This window comes from Mustelus asterias, chromosome 9, assembly GCF_964213995.1.
Source record: "Mustelus asterias chromosome 9, sMusAst1.hap1.1, whole genome shotgun sequence".
Classification (NCBI taxonomy): Eukaryota; Metazoa; Chordata; class Chondrichthyes; order Carcharhiniformes; family Triakidae; genus Mustelus; species Mustelus asterias.
The window spans coordinates 104,200,757-104,216,679 of record NC_135809.1 but is presented as its reverse complement, the minus strand read 5'-3'; the positions used below and the strand labels follow the sequence as shown (position 1 = coordinate 104,216,679).

General features: G+C 42.5%; 1 non-coding gene across 1 annotated transcript; it reads left to right on the top strand.

The window, feature by feature from the left end:
* Window positions 1-636: 636 nt before the first annotated feature.
* Window positions 637-709, top strand: trnai-aau (transfer RNA isoleucine (anticodon AAU)). The gene has a single exon. It is a non-coding gene; the product is annotated as a tRNA-Ile (tRNA).
* The last annotated feature ends 15,214 nt before the right edge of the window (window positions 710-15,923 follow it).

Below are 15,923 nucleotides of genomic sequence, written 5' to 3'. Positions count from 1 at the left end.
CAGAATCGGAGCAGGTGAGGGGCCCGACAATGGAAATCTCCATCGACTTCGAGTGGGAATTTCCGGTCTCGCTCGAGCAAGGCTGTAAAATCCTACCCATTGTATCCAGTGTCCCTGGCAAGTTGTGGACAGGATGTGGAGATGCCGGCGTTGGACTGGGGTAAACACAGTAAGGGTTTTAACAACACCAGGTTAAAGTCCAACAGGTTTATTTGGTAGCAAATAAACCTGCTGGACTTTAACCTGGTGTTGTTAAAACTCTTACTAAGTTGTGGACAGCTCAGGAAACACCTATTTAGCTGTTAAAGCCAAAATAATTAGTTAAAGCAGTACTTAATTACCGATTAGAATATTTAAATGATTTACTGTACACCAGCAAAGGGAACCCATTTCCCCTTCGAACCTGCCTGAATTAAATCCAGAAGTGGGTGGGACAATGTCACTTTTAAGGGTTGTATCTCCCCGGACGAACCCAAACAGCCCTCCCCTAGCTTGTCAAGATTTCCTCCAATATCTCCACATGAGAGAGATCACCCAACCTGATCTTCCTTTCACAGAATACCTACAGTGCAGAAAGAGGCCATTCGGCCCCTCGAGTCTGCACTGACTCTCTGAAAGCGTTAAATACAGGAAGCACTTTCCATAGTGTAGTGGTTAACGCATTCACCTAATACGTGAAAGGTCCCCGGTTCGAAACCGGGTGGAAACATTTACCGGGTGGCACAGTGGTTAGCAATATTGCCTCTCAGTGCCAGGGACCTGGGTTCAATTCCAGCCTCGGGTGACTGTCTGTGTGCAGTTTGCACGTTCTCCCCATGTCTGCGAGGGTTTCCTCTGGATACTCCGGTTTCCTCTCACACTCCAAAGATGTGCAGATTAGGTTGATTGGCCATGTTAAATTGACTATTAGTATTAGTAGGGTAAATACGTGGGGTTATGGGAATACGGCCTGGGTAGAATTATTGTCGGTGAAGGCTCAATGGGTTGAATGGCCTCCTTCTACACTGTAGGAATTCTATGAAGTGCACATATAAATAAATCTGCAATATACAATAAATTGTATTATATATCTGCAATGGATGTGAATTTGCAGTACTTCCTCTCCTTTCCTTCCCTATGTACGGTATGCTTTGTCTGTATAGCGTGCAAGAAACAAGACTTTTCACTGTACACTAATATATGTGACAATAATAAATCAAATCAAATTTTTAAAATGGGGAAGAGTGATTGATCAAGAGTTCAGAATAAAAAAATATCCTTGCCATTCAAATTTAGTTGTGGCCTCAGAGTTTCAGAAAACGATGCCTTAAAGCAAAAACCTTCACCTCATTATTATGCGCGTTGAACATAGCATTTAATTTACATCTCAGCACATGAACTGAATCAACCTTTATGACAACCAGCTGGGTGAGGGGGAAGAACGGAATTACAAAGCATGGAGCGTTTTGTTCAACTTTCTTTGAAAAAGTTGCATTTCAATTTACTGCTTTCTGCCCTCTTATTTCTTTTACACAAACTTTGCCATTACATCTTCACTGAATAAGTTTTCTTTTTTAAAAAGAAAAAGAACACTTCAATAATTTGCAGCACACCAGGAAACCAACACGAAAGTCAAGTCAAACAATCCCACTCGACCTCCTACATTGTCTTTGTAGGCTGCTCAATTTTCGAATACGGGAAACAAATTGTTCCCTCCACAGCTTTGCAAACTTTTCAAATCTAGGAAGGTCACAAGCCCTTTCAAGGCCATTTAGCAAGGTCAGCTGGTAATGAGCTGCAACTACTTTACTTGCGATTTGCAGCTCAGAGGGATTAATTGTCCCTGCACTGTCTCATGCACGATCTAAGGCTGAATTGTCAAAATGATCCATGGCTTTCGTCCCTAGGCCCATACTCTCATTATTAAGGTGCTGTCTAATCGATACAAGAATTTTTTACATTTCGCCCCAATAGTTTTATCAACCCTTATTATCTAATGACCAATATTTGACTATTAAAACCTTTCAGTTCACACAGCACCCGCTGACAATTTAAACACACAATGTCATGCATTTTTAATAAGATTTGGTTACTGTTTAAATTACTTAATATGCAAAGAAACCTTTTTAAAAATCTATGGCGTATCTACGAGAATTTACAGGAACTCTAGGAGGGTCTGAAAGAATTTTAACTGCAAATCTCTCAAGTGAAAGGAATGCTACTGCGAACCTTTCAAGTGGCATTTTCCGCATTAAATATAGATTGTAAAAATTATTTGAATAAAATTGATATTCTCTTGGAGAAGCAACTGCCTGCTTAAACAAAATGAGTTATGAGATCAGTCATTCCGGGTTTATAGTCAAACACAGGATTATTCCATATTAAAAACAATTACAATGGAGCTTTCACAATTAGTTCAAAAGCGGTGACGGCAATAGCAAAGGAAAATATGTCCTATCTTTGAAGAAAAGTTCCTCCGAAATATCTAACAGAAGAAGTGATGCTCATCTTGATGCAAGTAATTCAATCTAGTGTTTGAATGCATCTTTTCATTTGATACAAACCAATTTCTGACCGGATCTGTCATTCCAGGATTCAGAATAATCTATTACTTGGGCTTTCGATCTCAAAATTCCGATATTGTCCCAAAACCCGGGACAAACAACTGAAGTGAGGAATGTATGGGCATCGTGAAAATTTAAACAAGGATGTGATGGCAACGTATACTTACCACCCAGATTGTAATGCTGTAAAGTGGGTGAACAGCATTTTACATATGGTCAATAGTAAATTAATCAGGAGTTAGTCCAAATCAATGAGAGGATGAAGCACTTTATTGTGACTAACTCAACACTGCTGGAAGTGGTGGAAAGAAAATCTAAAAATGAAAACTAAACTCAAAAATGTTCTTGCGCTGAGGAAGCAAAATCTATGGGTGGAATTTTCCGGACTTGTTACGCCGAAACCGGAAAATCCTGACCGAGGTCAACGGACCTTTCCATGGTCTGCCCCTCGCCCGCTCCGATTCCCGTGGTGGGCGGCACGGTAAAATTCACCCCACTGGATCTACCAATTTCTAACACGCCAAATTGACAAACAGGAAAATGGGGATTATGGCATCTCGAAGTGAACAAATTATCCAAAATCCCAAAAGATGGGGGGGGCAATTCTCCCCCAAAATTCTAAGTGTCAAATTCACATAAACACTGAAGTAAACCACGTCGGTTTTTTCAGTGGGAGTTTCAAAGTGAATCTCCCACACCCTGTGCACTGCAAAGCGTGAATCAGGCCAAACATCAGTGGTGCTGGAAAGGTGGAAGCAGAGCGCTGAGCAGGCCACTGCGCCCATGCCAACCTCTCAGCGCCTACATCAGTGCATGTACAGTAGACCCACACTGCCGGCCTCCCAATCACTGGCCAGCGATTGAGCTGGCAAGACCTGCGAACCCCACATCAACAGCCGTGCGATCCCCCGCCCCCCCCATGGCCCAATTGCTGAACCCCTTGGATGCGTCCAGGCCAGCATTACTGCCCCCCCCACCAGGCCCTCCTCGATGTTCCCCCCCCTCCTTCCCCCCGCAGTCTTGATCTCCCGATCCCCCCCCCACTAGCAGCCCCAACCCCACACACCCGCAGCCCGGACCCCGACCCCGACCACCACCCCCCCCCCCCCCCCCCCCCCCACCGCGCCCAAGCAGGCTAACACCCCTCTCCCCCAGCTATCCTGATGCCCAGTCCTGATTGCACTTGGGCTGAGTGACGGAGGGAGGGAGGCCAGCAGAGTGGTAGCAGGACCCCCCACCCCCACTGATTGCCCCCCCCCCCCCAGAGACCCTGCCCCTCATTACGCCCTACCCCCATAAGGCTCCACTCCCTTGTCACTGCCGTATGCCCAATGGGCAGTGCCTGGGGGTCCAGGCTGGATGGCAATGCCCAGGGGGCACCCTCCCTGGGGCCCTATCCTCTTGGGGGCCTTGATTGCTCCCTTCACTCCAGTAGAGTCAGGCAGCCAGCTCCCCACAAGTGGGGAGCTATACTAAACCCTGCTGGAGTGAGCCAGGAGTGGGGGAGATGCTAGAGGGCCCAGAGACTTCAGTCCCAGGCCCGCTAATGAAATGTAAAATTGATGGTAATGTACATTTGCATTATTTACTCAGCTCCGCACCGATTTCTGGTTAGGTGCTTGCTAAATTCTCCCTCAGTGTACTCGAACAGGTGCCGGAGTGTGGTGACTAGGGGATTTTCACAGTAACCTCATTGCAGTGTTAATGTAAGCCTACTTGTGACAGTAATAAATAAACTTAAAATCCAATTTGGTCACTGCCCCATCAGTCTGCACTCGGTCATCAGCTGATGGAAGGGGTTATAGCAGCGCTACCAAATGGTGCTTACCCAGTGATAACCTACTCACTGATGCCCACTTTGTGTTCTGCCAGGGCCATTCAGCTTCAGACCACATTACAGCCTTGATCCAAATATGGACAAAGAGCTGAACTCAAGAGTGACTGCCCTCAACATCAAGGAAGCACTTAACCAAATGTGGAATCAAGGAGCCCTCGCAGAACTGAAGTCAGTGAGAATCGGGAGAAAACTCTCCATTGTTTGGAACCACACATTGCACAAAGGAAGATGGTTGTGGTGTTGGAGATCAATCATCTCAGTCCTGGCACATCACTGCAGGGTCTCCTCAGGGTAATGTCTTGGGCTCAACCATCTTCAGCTGTTGCAGCAATGACCTTATCACCATTATAAGGTCAGAAGTGAGGATGCTTGCTGATGATTAAACAATATTCAGTACCATTTGCAACTCCGTAGATACTGAAGCAGTCTGTGTCCATATTCAGCAAGACCTGGACAACATTCAAGGTTGGGCTGATAGGTGGTAAATGACATTTGTGCCACACAATTGCCAAGCAATGACTATCTTCCAAATCCGTGACCTCCACCATCTGGAAGCACAAGGGTAGCAGACACATGGGAACACCATCAACTGCAGGTTCACTTTCAAGCCGCACACCACCCTGACTTCAAACTATATTGCCCTTCTTTCACTGTTGCTGGATCAAAATCATGGAACTCCCTCCCTAACGGCACTGTGGGTGTACCTGCACCACATGGACTACAGCGGTTCAAGAAGGTGGCTCACCACACCTTCTCAAGGGCAATTAGGGATGGGTAATAAATGTTTGACGTTGCCAGTGACATCCACATCCCATGAAAGAATAAAAAAACTGTGAGGACATTATGGCATGTTCAGTCTCAAATGGTACTTCTTTGCATTGCTCTAATTAATGCACTCAATAAAGAATAACTTACCTTGTCTCAGTTACAACCAAGGCATATTTACTCCAGGTAAATTGCAATACTCTTATGGACTTCTAATATGTCTACTCAGAATAATGCACTTATAAGTATGCAAAGATAACTCTGTGCACTTGGGCACCATACAACAAGGGACACTTCATCAATAATTATTTTTTACGCTTACTTTATATTTTGTGTTCTGTCAAATACTTAAGATGTGAAGAGGACTGCTATCAACATAATAAATGTTGGACAGGTGTGACTTACCATGCTGGTGGAATATGTCATTTTAAAAATTAGAGTCTGAAATACCATTAAATTTATTGATTATGCCCAAACAGTTGATTCCGTTGGCATTTTATTCCACAGGCATTAAGCATTTACTGCAGTCTCAAACCCACATTAGAATGCATGAAGTTACATTATTTGTGCCTGGATCATTATTTGCCTGTAACAAGAAGTTAACAGATGAATTAACTTTAGTCTGAAAATAGCTCCACCTATTGCTAAAATACATTGTGGAATATATATCTTCATAGTATGGATTTTGAATTGGCAGCACTCAGATAGAGTGACTGCTTATTCTATTTCAGCAAAACACAATATCAAGATTCAAGGCCACCTTGTAAGGGTAACCATATAACGGGCCTAATGCCTGCATTAAAATCAACTGCTCGACTTTATTTCCAATGAAAGTTTGTCTTTCAGATCAATAGCCACCAGTAGTATTCTTTAATGCAGGCTTCAGGAACCGAAAAGTATCAGTAATCTTTCTTAATTTTATGATTACATGGATTTTGTCCCAACCTACATGGAACAACACACATCGCACCTTTAATTGTAATCAAACATCCCAGGGTGCTTCATTGGAACATTATAAAACCTAATATGATACCAAGACATTTCAGGAGATATAAAGTCAGGTGGATCTAGGTTGTAAGGAGCATCACAAAGAAGGAAAGAGAGACAAAGGGGGGAATCTTCCCGTCCCACCCGTCACAGGAATCGGATCAGGCGGAGGGCAGACAATGCAAAGGTCCATTGACCTTGGGAGGCGATTTTCCGGTTTTGGGGCGAGCGTGGCCAGATTTTCCCTGTGGACTTCAGGACTCCACAGTCAAGGTCAAATGGAGTTCAGCTTGCAGTGTGTGGGAAACAAACACTCACCTATGATTTTTCTGAATTCTGCGCCAGACCATCTCCATGTCAGTCTCCATGGAGGCCAAAGAGTTGTAGGGATGGAATTCCAGAGCTCTTGGGATAGTGGGATGATTAAAATTGGAAATACTCAAGAAGCCAGCATGAGATGAGTACAGATGGTTGAACAGCTGGAGGCAATTATAGAAATAGGGAGGGAAAACAAGAATGAGAATTTTATCAAAATGTTGCTTGAGCAAGAGGCACCATAAGTCAGCAAGCACAGGGATGATAGGGAAATAGAGCTTTGTTTGGGTTAAGACTTGGACAGTAGGGTTTTGGAACTTTAAAGTTTACAGAGAGTAGAATGTGGAAGACCAGCCAGGAATGTGTTGGAATGGTCAAGTCTGGAGGCAACAAAGACACAAAAAGAAATAATCTGCATGGTTATAGGGAGGAAGCAGGAAAATGACACAAGGTGAAATGCACATTTGGATAGCCAGTGGGCTGAATGGCCTCCTTCTGTGCTGTAACAATTCTGTGATTCAGCGATATTATACCAGGGCTAAGGTTTTCCCTGTGGACTTCAGAACCCCACAGTCAAGGTCAAATGGAGTTCAGCTTGCAGCGTGTGGGAAGCAAACACTCACCCATGATCTTTCTGAAATCTGTGCCAGACCATCTCCATGCCGGTTTCCATAGAGGATGAAAGGTTCAACCGTTAGATTGCAAAAGTCTCAAACTGTTTGCCAGAGAGAGGGTTGGAGTCGGTAGACAGGGAATGGAGTTTGGAGTGAGGATTAAAAACAATGGCTTCAATCTTCTCAATATTTAACTGGAAGGTTTTTTTGCAGATCCAGTCCCGGATGTCAGATAAAGAACCTGATAATTTAAGAACATAGCAAGAGAGCTGGTGGTGAGCTAAGTGTTTTCAACATACATTTGAAAACAAATGCTGTGCTTTCAGATATTGTCTCCAAGGGGTCCCATGTAGGTGAAAAACAGGAGGACACCAAGGAAAATCAATAAATGTGGAAGCTACTGAAGAAATCTGCCTTTATGATAGGCTTCCTTATGCCCCAAATGCAGTTTATCTTCTACATTTCTATTCTCAGCTATATTCTTCATAGTCTCCATGGTGAGTAACTCATCTGCTGACTTCCTGAAGTGTGTCCACCGTCTACAGAGAACAAGTCAGGAGTGGGACTTGCCAGACGAGTGCAGCTCCAACAACACTCGAGAAGCTCAACACCATCCAGGACAAAGCAACTCGCTTGATTGACACCCCATCAATCACCTTAAACATCCACTCCCTCCACCACTGACTCACAGTGGCAACAGTGTGTGCCATCTACAAGATGCACTGTGGAAACTCATCAAGTTTCCTTCAGCAGCATCTTCCAAAGCCACAAGCTCTACCACCTAGAAAGAGAGCACCATCTAAAAATTCCCCTCTAACTCACTCGCCATCCTGACTTGGAAAATAGATCACTGTTCCTTCACTTCGCTGAGACAAAGTCCTGGAACTGCTACCCTAACAGTACACCACATGGACTACAGCGGTTTAAGAGGCAGCTCACCTCCATCAACTCAAGGCATCACATGCTGGCCTAGCCAGCGATGCTCACATCCTGTGAAAAAATCAAAAAAAAAGTTAGAAATGCTGAATTGACAATAGTCTACACTATTGACATGGATAAAACATGCATCAAATACAAAAATGTAGTGATGATCAACTAGCTATCAAAGAATATAAAACTACTGTGGAATCATAGATCCTTATTTTTCCCTTTGGCTAGAAAATGAGTCCATCTATGTGAAGAATAGATCATTGAGGAATGAATACATTTCCTAGTTTCCTAATGTAAAAACATCCATAATAAAAACTGGATACATACCAATGCAATAGTTATTAATTTTCACTAGATATGAATCACCTCAAATATTTCTATGTTAGAAATCCTAAGCAAACCTACCCCCAAAATGAGTCAGAGCAAACCTTTAATTGCTGTAATAATGCAACAGTTCTGATGGGACATTTGTCACGATATTATTTTCGCAATGACTTTCACTCTGGACCAAGAGCTTCTTCAGCTTGTTGCTGACACATTTTTTTATTTTGTTACTCCCTTTCACTCTATATAATGTTTTTAATGCAGCTTTACCCACCCAATATTCCTCTTGTACAAACAGCGAATGAGTTAACTGCCTCTTACTTTTATTTGCAGAGGTTTGAACAGAGCACAGTTTCCCCTGTGACAGTCGACAGTAACAATATTCCCAGCTCCAGCAGGAGTGAACTGAATAAAGCACGCTCCAAAGGTGTCTGAGCTAACAGCCCAGCCTCAGCAGCAGCCAAACTCACTGAGCATCTTGCTAATGGTTTCTAAGGTCAGGTAGTGTTGAAAATCCCACCCTAGCTGTACAATGTGTAGTTTGAATAGTCAAACAGCTTCAATATGTTTCTACTCCCTCAATTTTTCCTTTCAGTGTTCTCTTCTGTGAGACAGGGACTCACACTGGCTTACACTTCCAGCAAGGTGAGTCACACAAGGGCTGTTCTACATGTGCAATTCTGAACAGCAAATGGGATTGTTTGATTGTGAATGCATTGACCTGGATTCCATATTCATAAACAGCGATCAAGAGTGGTGCCCTGGTATATTTTGCTCTCTCTACCTTGAAGGCCGAACTATATAGTTATAGACCTTCCCTCAACAACATTGCCATTGCTGAATCCACCCCTCCCCCTCCCCCTCCTGCACCATCAAAATCCTGGGGGTTTACCATTGACCAGAAACTTAACCAAACCTGCTATATAAATCAATGAATGAAAGTTGCCTAAGTCCCAGAGGATCATTAGAGAGCATGGTGGCACAGTGGTTAGCACTGCTCCCTCACAGTGCCAGGGACCGGGGTTCAATTCTGGCTTGGGTCACTGTGTGGAGTCTGCGTGTTCTCCCCGTGTCTGCGTGGGTTTCCTCCGGGTGCTCTGGTTTCCTCTCACAGTCCAAACGATGTGCTGGTTAGGTACAACGACCATACTAAATTCTCCCTCAATGTACCCGAACAGGCACCGGAGTGTGGCGACTAGGGGCCTTTCACAGTAACTTCATTGTAGTGTTAATGTAAACCTACTTGTGACACTAATAAATAAATAAACTTCATAGGCTGCTCTCCCCATTTTTGAGACAGAGAGAGAGCCGATTGGTGGTAATTTAACCTGAGGGTCACCACATCTCAGGCGAGGGTCAAGGTTGAGAAGGCGGAGACTTCATGAACAACCTTAGTGGTTATCGGGAATTGAACCTGCACTGTTGATGTAGATCCGCATCACACACAAGCCGTCCAGCCAATTGAGCTAACTGACCCACGATAATATTCCACTTGCAGTCAGTAGGTTGGAGCATTCGTCTGCCGTGCAATAAAAAGTAATAAATTTAATAATAAGAAAGAATAATAAGAAAGCAGCTGGCCTGATATTTACAGCAGTAAGCATTGAACTCCCAATTAAATGGGTGAGAGTTTTAATCCAATCCTCGCCAGGGGTGCTTTACCTGCCCTAGTCAGGATTACACTCAATCAAACTTGGAGGAACATCTCAATGCAGAAGAAGACAGCCCAGTTTCAGGAAAATTACATTCTCCTGACAATAATCAAAAATTATGAAAAGCTTTGCGCTCAGACACTCCAGTCCTCATGGCAAATAATATTAATTAAAAACACATCCATTTTTCTTTGAGATTAATAACAGGCTTGTGAGGTCAGTTGGAAACAAAGCGAGAAATCTTGCCTTTTAGTTAAGGAGAAAAAGAAATGATTTAGCTAGCACTTTTCCATTTTCCCTTTTGATAACAGCCCCCGACATGCAACACTATTATCATCTTTTAACCAACATGCTTTTAAGCCTTATTAATGTCGGCTGTGAGATTTATGGAAATTGGGAACAGTTGTTCATGAATTAGAAAGGACACTTGATGGATATAGATCAGTCAAATGATTGCAGCAAAAAATCCCCAGGCACAAAACTCAGTTTGGGTTTGGCAAGGAGGAGAGACTTGAATATTTTAAAATCCAAACAGCATTACTGGATACTTCCATATTATTTAAACACAGCCGCTTCCTTGTCTGTTATTTTAGTTATTTAGCCCCTTCTTGATGTAGGCAGATTGTAAAGCTCCATTAGTGTTTTCGCCTGCTATGTATGCAGCACAGAAACAATCTAATGGATTTTGTGAATAAGAGCTCTTTTGATTTTTAGGTTTATCGATTCTTAATGTGTCAAAACAAACACGCAAGCGTGTGATAATTTGAAATTATTTCTCCTCCATCTGCATCCATTAGCACGTGATTATTATATCAGTCTTCCGACACGACAACCATTTGTAGAGAAACAGAAGGTACACAGCATTATCCATATGATGGGTCTCACCAATGGACCTGATCAAATGGAGATCAAACGGAACTAACATTTGGGAGCTGAGTAGTGGGATATAAATATAGAGGAATATATTGCTGAGTCATCACCCTCTATTTTACAATTTTAAAGACCTTCCACTTCTTGAAATTGCTTTGAAGTCCAAAATAGACTGACAGGATGACCAGTCTTTTTCAGTCTTCTTGCCCACAAGAGTGATGTGTCACTTGAATCCTTTCAGTCCCAGTTCCAGAGGTTGAGCACCCACAACACAAAATCCTCCGAATTTGACACATAATTGGCATTGATGCTCAGAAAGCCCAAAGGAATTATTAGAACAGAATCTTCCAGGTTCACCTCGAGGGGAATCTTGGTGAGTGGGGCAACTTAATTCGGCAGGAGGCCAAACATCACTACAGTGGGATGAACTTTTGCAATGATTCTCTCAGAACTTTGACGGTGGCTCATGTTTCCCAATAAACAGTGCCAGGAAGCCCGTGTGCGTGCATTTGCATGCCATGCATGTTTGTTAAAAGCGCAGCTTGTCAAAATTAAGGTCCCCTTCCAAATAAACATCACCGTACACCGAGAAGTCTTTGTATTCATATTTAGGACTGTGTATAAGTGATGTTTCCGTGGGGAAATAGACTTCTTCCCTGATTGCCAGTGAGTAGTCACTGCATTTTTCGCTTGGGCAGCATCTATTAATGTCACCTAGTGCGTGAGACCCAGTGGTAGCAGAGCAAGTCGTGAGGAAGATGACTGAGGGACAGATGAAGGGATGCGGGCTTAGCAGGAAAGGATGGTGTAGTAGCCAGGCAAAGGCAGATGGGTTAACAGGGAAAAGTGAAGCAGGGAAGGGGCAAGAGAGGCAGAGTTAATACAGGCTAACCGGGGAGGGTTAGTGCAGGCAAAGCGGGGACGGCCTGAGTGGGATATTCTTTCAGAAAGTCGGTGCAGACTCAGTGGGTTGAATGGCCTCTTTCTGCACAGTAGGGATTCTATCAGACTGTTGAATGGTGAATCTGTTGGACAGTTCTCCCGATTTCAGTACTGGTCACCAGGCATTGGTAAGAAGGATATTGAAGATTGTCTAGCTATAGGCTAATACCTGTTCTGTTTTGGGCATTGCCAATATTGTATCTGAGATTTCTTTTACTTGCTTTTTTGCAAAGTCATTTCAGAGGGTAATGATGTCAAACACAGATTGTATGACTGGAATACCCTGGAGGCCAGATTGGTTAAGAGCAGCAGGCTCCTTTGTTTAAAGAAATATTGAGCCAGTTAGATTCTTGATTCAATTGAATTGATTTTTTATTGTCACATGTATTGGGATACAGTGAAAAGTATTGTTTCTTGTGAGCTATATAGACAAAACACACCATTCATAGAGTACATAGGGGAGAAGGAAAGGATAAGAGTGCAGAATATAGTGTTGCAGTTACTGATAGGGTGAAGAGAAAGGTTAGTTTAATATGTGATAGATCCATTCAAAAGTCTGATGGCAGCAAGTAAGAAGCTGTTCTTGAGTCGGTTGGTACATGTTTTCAGACTTTTATATCTTTTTCCCGATGGAAGGAGGTGGAAGAGAGTATGTCTGGGGTGCGAGGGGTCCTTGATTATGCTGGCTGCTTTTCTGAGGCAGCGGGAAGTGTAGACAGTCAATGGATGGGAGGCTGGTTTGCGTGATGGACTGGGCTACATTCACAACTCTTTGTAGTTTCTTGTGATCTTGGTCAGAGCAGGAGCCATACCAAGCTGTGATACATCTGGATAGAATGCTTTCTATGGTGCATCTGTAAAAATTGGTGAGCGGCATGGTGGACATGCTGAATTTCGTTAGCCTTCTGAGAAAGTAGAGGCATTGGTGGGCTTTCTTAACTATATCATCGGCTTGACGGGACCAGGACAAATTGTTGGTGATCTGGACACCTAGAAACTTGTAGCTCTCGACCATCTCGTTCATGGCCAGATGTGTTGATTTCAACTCATGACATTTGATAAAGAGGTTTCAACACAGTTTTTAGATTGTTAGTCCATGGACAACTAGGCTATGTGGCCTGGACAAAACAAAAATGCATTGCCATTTCAATTCAGAGTGCTATGCTGAAGCTTGTGGCAACTTGTGTTGTAGAGGTACAATTGATGGAGAGGTACGTGTTATACCCAAACTGAGAGTGCTCAACATCAGCAAAGGTTCACAAAATTAGCAAAAACTTTTCCCTCCATAGTGTTGGCATCCCTCATCTCAATGAGTGTCAGCTAAACAATAGGAGAGAACTGAGCAATCATCAAGGGAACCTAACTCAGGCACAATTCAGCAGCCATTCCTGGATGGCCATAGTGGGAGAGGTCAGAGTCATGTCACTAACCCAAGTTCTCACAGAAGACTATGGTGAGTTGCACAGGACTTAATGAGGGGAAGAAAATGCTTATGAAATGCTCTGTTCTGTTACCAGAAGCTCAAACACAAGCTGTAAAGAAATCTTTAAGGAATCAATTGATTTGACAATTCATGAATTCAGCTATCATTATAAAATAAAGAATTATAACTTAGCAATGTAGTCCTCTGTACTTACATCAGCTGTACAAAATTCTCAAAAAAGACTCTTCAAAACCCACTGAAATGCTTTGTTGTACCTGATGGTGGAAATGAAACCAGTCATTCTCATGCTTAAACCACAATGATCTTATCTTAATTTCTAAAGGTCAGCTCCATTTTCTTTGCTTTTCCAAATTAACTGAATGTATTCAGCTGCTGCTCATAAGGGATGAGCTAATATATTCGGCACTGAATTATGCAGCTGGTGTACAAATACAGTACTCACAAACTTTCCAATATTGTACATACAGTAACTGTGGATACATCATGCTCTCTTATTTACATTCCATTTGCAACCATTAAAAGATTCCATTTGCAACCATTAAAAATACATGATTGTATCTGCAATTCAGTAATTATTGCAGAGATATCTTTCATTGGATGTAATTGCAAGATCTATTCAGTTTGTCAGTATCACAGCTAGACACTGTAACTAGATATATTAAGTGTAATTTTTAAGTGATTTAAGTGGATATTAATTTTTAAAGGGTCATAAAACCAAAAACCTCTCCAGAAACTTTGTGATAAGGGCGACGTATAAAAAATTATTATTACGGACACAAACACTTAGACACACACACACACACACACTCTCTTACACACACACACACACACACTCTTACACACACACCATTGCTCCTATAAGGACTAATTACCACAATGCTTATAACCATTTGTGTTTATACATGTGGTGCAAACTGATAAGCACTTTAATATGGCACCTACATATGGAGAATACGGGAAAGTCAATGTGATAGGAGGAAAAAGCCAAGTTCAAAGTTTATTTACCGGTAATCCAGTTTTGGGATGTTAAAATCAAACCTACAGTTTTGGTCGGTATTATTATAGCCTTCCGACGATTGTCGATCCATTGTGAAATGATATCAAAGGCAGTCAAAGCTGAAGGAGATTCAAGGCAGGTATCGTTCTCATCGTGCCCAGCAATTTTACACATGAGACTATCAAGAGACCAGTTTGCTCAATTTTCAATTCAGAATTTCCAGTTTGTCAGTAAAAGATTTACCCACCTGTTCATTGAATTCCAAAGGCACATGCATGACAAATTTAGCTTAAGCCATTGGTTTTTAAGTTTAATTCTTCCGTTTGACTTGGATTATGTCTCAAATTTGGATAATTTCTGCTGGTAACCTTTTTTCAGCTATCTACATAGTGGTTACCCCTTCTCTAACCACTATTAAGATGCATGCATGTTTATCAAGGCGAGGAATCTGGCACAATTTCATGGAATTCAGTATTCCATGCACATTGTCGACAATATTCAACAGCTACACTAAAAATGCCCATTCTAATTCCCTAACATTTTTGTTTGTTACTGCCCTAACAACAAATTATCTAACCTAAATGGGAGGGCCACCTTGTACTGTGAAATTGATTAAGACTTGTGACTCTTAAGGTTAACTTGCTGGTTGAGTTGATAGTTAGGAAGGCAAATGCAATGTTAGCATTCATTTCGAGAGGACAAGAATACAAAAGCAGGGATGTACTGCTGAGGCTCTATAAGATTCTGGTCAGACCTCATTTGAAATGTTGTGATAATTTTGGGCCGCGTATCCAAGGAAGGATGCGCTGGCCCTGGAGAGGGTCCACAGGGCAGAGGAGGTTCACGAGAATGATACCAGGAGTGAAAAGCTTGAAGTATGAGGAGCGTTTGAGGACTCTGGGTCTGGACTTGATGGAGTTTGGAAGGACGAGGGGAGATCTCATTGAAACTTACCGAATACTGAAAGGCCTGGATAGAGTGGACGAGGGGAAGATATTTCTATTAGTAAGAAAGAAAGGATCTGAGGGCACAGCCTCAGAATAGAGGGACAACCCTTTAGAACCGAAATGAGGAGGAATTTAGTTCAGAAAGAGGGTGATGAATCTATGGAATTCACTGCCGCAGAAGGCTGTGGAGGCCAGGTCATTGAGTATATTTAAGACAGAGAAAGATAGGTTCTTGATTAGTAAAGAGATCAAAGGTTATGGGGAAAAGGTAGGAGAATAGGGTTGGGAAACTTATCAGCCATGATTAAATGATGGAGCAGACTCGATGGACCGAATGACCTAATTCTGCTCCAACAGCTTATGGTCTTATGGATTCAAATTTAATTCAGGTTTTGTTGCATCATTCCAAAAGAAGTCTTAGCCTCCACGATGGAGGATTGGAGAATTTGGATATTTCCTTTTGGATTTCCTTAAACCTGGGATGCATCAAAAACTCGTGACTGTTTCAGATAATTTTGTGGTTCTCAAAGAAGGCTTGGAAAAGGTCATGTATAAACAGCGCAACCCCAAGTGTCCAAAGGGAAAAGATCACCAGGAAATGTCTCTGAAAGGAATATGCCAAACCAAAGCCTTTCACCACGTCTACTTTGCAAGACAAACATGGATTAGTTCTCTCACATCAAGCGAAGCATTCCCAGGACATAGTATTCTCCACAGATTGGGATAGAAATAGAATAATCAAGCAGTGAGATCAAA